The sequence below is a fragment of the Salvelinus sp. IW2-2015 genome, linkage group LG20, assembly GCF_002910315.2.
Source record: "Salvelinus sp. IW2-2015 linkage group LG20, ASM291031v2, whole genome shotgun sequence".
Lineage (NCBI taxonomy): Eukaryota > Metazoa > Chordata > Actinopteri > Salmoniformes > Salmonidae > Salvelinus > Salvelinus sp. IW2-2015.
This window is the reverse complement of record NC_036860.1, coordinates 57,520,466-57,525,441: the sequence shown is the minus strand read 5'-3', so window position 1 is coordinate 57,525,441 and position 4,976 is coordinate 57,520,466.

Here is a 4,976-nt window from a genome sequence, read left to right as displayed (position 1 = left end):
GAGAATGGGAGTATGAGGGATTGCTTCAGTCGTCTTAAGAGAACATACATATCTACCATTCTCTTGTGCCCGTCTCTCTCACTCCATCTCCAGTCTCTATCCTCCTTCTCTGCCTTCTGACGGACACCACTGCTGACCTCCTCCACTGCTGCTCCCTGCCTGCCTGCCTGACCTGTCCTCAGCTGAGGATAACCCTAGCATCATCAGGAATAGGAGTTTGTCTAAAGAAGGAACATCTACACTGTGAAGTCAGCGTTTTGTTTTGCTTTTCACTTTTTCTTAAATTCCTAACAACTGCTTCAGAGAAAGTTGTTGGTGGTGTGTCCAAGGAAATGGCCAGTCTGTGTGGCCCTTGTGTTGTTGTTCTGTAATGCCGGTACATACTGTTGATGTGCCACGCATGAAAGTCTCATCCTTTGTTCCGATTTCATTACATTTTACACTATCCATGTAACATGTCCCATCATTCATTCATTGAAATGCAAACAAAATCTTTGTATATAAATTTGCAGTTTTTCAGAGGGTTGCCAACTGGCATTTTCAATCAAACAACTGATTGACAAATTGTGCCTTTCAAATGAGAACATACAGAGCTGTACGGTGCTTTGTTAAGTTTCTTTAATGCATGACGGGGCAAATCTTTAATGTTGAGGGCACAAACACATTTCCTCTAAGTTAGAATATTTTTTAAAGAAAGCACAAAAATATTGTTTTGTTATTCCATTATTCTGGTGTGCATGATTTTTTCTACTCAAGTGTTTGTATTTATAATCTTCCAGGATAGACTAATGATTTGCCATGGTGTATTTATGGTTCCATGCTTCCTCAGGTCTTCGATGCTTGTCATGGATTCATAATGGGAAAAAATGCTGGCTTTTTTGTTACACTAAAATGACTTCTTCTCAAGGTTCTGTGACTATTTTATCATGAAAATATCAATTTATGTACATTTATTTTGACTACACACCATATGGTCAAGTTTGCGATAAGAAAAACACATTTTCTCTTATCAACTGCATTCAATGTCAATGTGAACGTCGTGCCATTTCAACCAAATGTGTATTGTCATGTGTCATTTCATCTATCTCAAGTAGTATCACTAAGTAAGGTCCAGTCCGACCCATTGTTCAGTTCTGTGGTGTCTAAGAGTGTGTGAGACACCCTAGTCCCACTGCAGTCATGACCTAGTAGAGGAAACTCTCCCGCTTCGGATTTCCACACTAGGATGCAGCGGATCCGCGGGGAGGATCCACTAAGGACCATGAGCCAAAAGGAAAGTGGAGGACATCTCTAAAGAAGATGTCCAGGCCTTCTTCAAGAAGCACGCCTTCGTGCTCTTACTGTTAGCTGCCGTCGTTGTAGGTGAGTGAAACCCCCCCCCACCACGGACAGGCCTACATACACATACACACAAACAGGCCTACATACTCACACACACGCACACACCACTCACACACTGTAACCCATGCTCTTCTATTGCAATCCAAAATCCAATAGGGGACTCACCTACAACCTCATCTGAGTGATTGAGAGACAGAGCCTCTCAGTGTCCTCTGTTCTACATGCAGTTTCAAGCCCACTAATCAGCCCTTCTGATTCTCCAGGTATAATCCTAGGCTTTGCACTGCGTCCTATAAAATGACCTACCGAGAGGTGAATACTTCTCTTTCCCCGGAGAGCTGCTGATGAGGATGTGCAGATGCTGGTGCTTCCCCTGCTAGTATCCAGTCTAATCACAGGTACACCAGTCGCTACACGGATGCCCTCCACCAGAGGCAGTTTAGATGTTTGACCATGCAGATGAGGGGTGGATTTAGTGGTGTTTTGAAAGACAGTGTGGAGGCCCAAAGGAAAAGGGAGAATGCCAAAGGGCTTGAGCATGAAGCACAGGTACTGTAACTTGTGCTTGATCCGTGTAAATGTATTTTTCTCCAGATTCCCGTTGGTCTCTAGGCTCTGCATGGAGACAGCCACTTCATTGTACTCCTTTTCTATTAAAATGTGGTGTAGAGAATGAGGGAGGAGGATGGAGGAGTAGGGTTAGCTTCAGTAGAAAAGACACCCACTGCCTGTGGGTCTGAAGGGTAGCTTTGGATGGGTACCCCTTGAACCTCTTCCTCCTGCTTCACTTCACACGGATAAAAGCACACAATGTGCCACTCCGCCACTTTCTACACAGCTGTATTTTTGTGCATTCATGACCCCAGCACCAAATACAGTAAGTGGTTTGGAGGGTGGTGATAAGAGGTACGGCTAGAAAAGATGGTCCACTGCCCAGGTACACAAGCAGACATGTAACTACACATCTAGTATCTTCCTGAGTCCTCAACAAGGTTAGGATCCATAACCTAGCTTGGTATGATGTGTAGTATAAATGACATCACTATGCTAAGTCTGAGGGATTTACTGTGACCTTGAAACTAGACCTACAGCAGCAAACTCTATCATTTCTCAAAGTAAGATTGAGCTGATCGTACTGTATTTATTTCTTTTCAAACTAACCTAATTTTGGAAGTTCACACTGGCTTGAAAGAAGCAGTGAATGTTTACTAAGAATACTTTCTCTGATCACATTTAACACTAAAACAGTAGAACGTGTGGCGCTGAACGGCAGAAATGAGATGTGTGGGATCAATTTTTGTTTCATCCTTCATCTTTTAGTAAACCCCTGAAAAGAACCCACATAAGTCATTCTTTAGTCCCGTGAAAGTGTCCACCAGGCTTTGTTTGCAGTTTCCATGGCAATGTGGAGATGCAAAGTCATTATGGGCGCATGGCAAGTGGACAAGTTTGAGGATGGAGGAAAAGACAGAAAAAGAAAGGGAGAAACAGGGAGAGTGAAAGAGAGAGAAATAAAGAGAGGCACAAAACAGAGAGAGACACAGAAAGGAGCAGAGGCCAAGTCAGCAGAGGGTGATTGTGGAGAGGGAGGCGGGATGAGGGATTGAGAGTTGAACGAGGGGTTAAAGGAGGGTGAGGAGGTTTAGTCTAATGCAGTGCCCCTACAGGATTAAAGCACAGACACATCGCTAACACAAAAAACGCTTACTCCATCAGCACACTGAATTGGTATAACACACCAGAACGGCCCCTACACCTTGGAAAATCCAAAGCAAACTTATTGCAACGCTTTTTCAGGAGAGGTCTTTCTCTATAATGGCTCATTGTTTGCCTCTTACCCTTGGCCTTTTTGTAAGATTAGAGATGTCAGTAGGAGAAGCAAACCATAATCATTATCTAATTTCAGATGGAGAACGTCAATACTTTTGCTACCTGTATGTTTTGCTACTAGCCTGATTTCTGATTTCTGTCAGATGACTGTCAGGCAGCCTATTAATCTGCACACCTGTTGACTCTTTGTATTAGCTGCATCCTCCAGCAGGTCAGATAATCTCTGGTTACAATAATGAGAGATGATAAATAATCTCTGAGAAAGAGGAGGAGGTGTACTGCCAGGGCAGTAGACTAGTCACACTGAGGTCATCTATTAGTCTCTTGCAGTGGTGATTTCAGCATTACATCTTGGTCTGGCAAATTAAAAAAAGTGGTGATCCTACCACCTTGGGCTGAGGTTACACTGAAGCAGGGGGAGAGAATCCTACCACCTTGGGCTGAGGTTACACTGAAGCGGGGGAGAGAATCCTACCACCTTGGGCTGAGGTTACACTGAAGCAGGAGGGAAACAGCCCTATCACATTGGGCTGAGGTTACACTGAAGCAGGAGGGAGACAGTCCTATCACATTGGGCTGAGGTTAAACTGAAGCAGAGGGAGAGAGCCCACCACCTTGGGCTGAGGTTACACTGAAGCAGAGGAGAGAGAGTCCTACCACATTGGGCTGAGTTACACTGAAGCAGGGGGGAGAGCTCTACCCATTGGGCTGAGGTTACACTGAAGCAGAGGGAGAGAGCCTACCACATTGGCTGAGGTTACACTGAAGCAGAAAGAGAGAGTCCTACCACATTGGGCTGAGGTTACACTGAAGCAAGGGGGGAGAGCTCACCCCATTGGGCTGAGGTTACACTGAAGCAGAGGGAGAGAGCCATTACCACATTGGGCTGAGGTTACACTGAAGCAGAGGAAGAGAGTCCTACCACCTTGGGTAGTTACACTGAAGCAGAGGGAGAGAGTCCTACCACCTTGGGCTGAGGTTACACTGAAGCAGAGGGAGAGAGCCCTACCCCCTTGGGCTGGAGCAGAGCTCGCCTACGGGGCCACAGGCTTTATCTGAAGCACTCCAGTGAGGGATGAATAGCCCAGCAGAGAGGGGAAGAGGATGGAGGAGAGGATGGGGAGGAGGGAAGATGGGAAAGGAAACGATAGGTGGGAGGAGGAGAGCAGGGGAGAGGGAGAAGAGGAGTAGTGAGAGGTAAGTGGAGATGAAAGATATGCGTTCTGAGTAAAATGCAGCAGTTTGCATGAGTAAGCAACTGAGAATGTTCTACAAAAATTGGTCAACTTGCATCTTGTCTACACTTCTAGAAAAAGGGTTCCAAAAGGGTTCTTCGGCCATCCCAATAGGAGAACCATTTTTGTTCCAGGTAAAACCCTTTTTGGTTCCAGATAAAACACTTTTGGGGTTCATCAAAGGGTTCCAGATAAAACACCAAAAAGGGTTCTTCAAAGGGTTCTCTTATGGGAACAGCCGAAGGACCCTCAACCCTTTTGAGTTCTAGATAGCACCTTTTTTACTTTAAGAGTGTATAAAGAATAGCCTACTGTCCACTCTTACTCACTTCTGCTTTCTGAGCATCACTGAGGGCAGTCTCATTGGAATGAGTTAGGTACATAACATCCCCCAAATCATAGAGAGAGTGTGTCAACTGAAACAGTGTAAAATTAATAGAAAAACAATAAATAGGAAGGGCTATCATCTCCCCTCACTGCCTCCTCCTCCCCCTCTCTCTCTCTGAGTTGTAAAGTCTCCTCCCTCTTCAGAGAATGGGAGTATGAGGGATTGCTTCAGTCGTCTTAAGA